This window comes from Apaloderma vittatum, unplaced genomic scaffold (genome assembly GCF_000703405.1).
Source record: "Apaloderma vittatum isolate BGI_N311 unplaced genomic scaffold, ASM70340v1 scaffold6433, whole genome shotgun sequence".
NCBI classification, from domain to species: Eukaryota; Metazoa; Chordata; class Aves; order Trogoniformes; family Trogonidae; genus Apaloderma; species Apaloderma vittatum.
Window position 1 is genome coordinate 115,378 of NW_009707488.1, and position 630 is coordinate 116,007.

The following is a 630-nucleotide window of genomic DNA, read 5'->3' on the forward strand; positions in this document are numbered from 1 at the left end:
CTTTGCAACAGGGGAGGATTTCAAGGGCATGCCATTTCTCACTCCTCGGATTGGACCACAAGTCTGGCTGGCTTCTGCAGAGCTGTTACTGCTCAGACTAAGGAACTGCTGCTTTCCTTCCTCTCCTCCTCCTCCTTGAAAGCCATGGCAAGAGTTCACTTGCCACCAGCTTGCAGTCAGCTCCTCCTTGCCCTCATTCCTGTAGCGCTGGGGGTCTGCAGCACCCTTGTTCAGAGGAGAGGCCGGTAGCCGGTGCCGGTTGGGAGCCCACCAGGGGTGAGCAAACGGAATGACAGAGCACAGTCTCGTGCTGCAGCTCCTGTCTCCTTCGAGTCGCTGTGTGTGACAAGCAGAGGGAAAGAAAAGGAAGGTATGGGGCTGGGAGTGGTACTCATCCTCTGCCACTGACTCACTGTGCTGCCCTCAGCCAAGACAAGTAATTCATCATTTCATCCTCCCAGTCTGCCCCATGGCACGGGACACATCCAGCCCAGAGGCTCCATGCTGGAGGTTCTGAGCACCCACAGCTCCTCAGGGCTTTGCCTGGCATTGCTGATGCTCAGCACCTCCTGGAGTGGCCAAAACTGAGTGTTGGAAACCAGCTGGAAAAGTTTGGACCTTAACACTCTG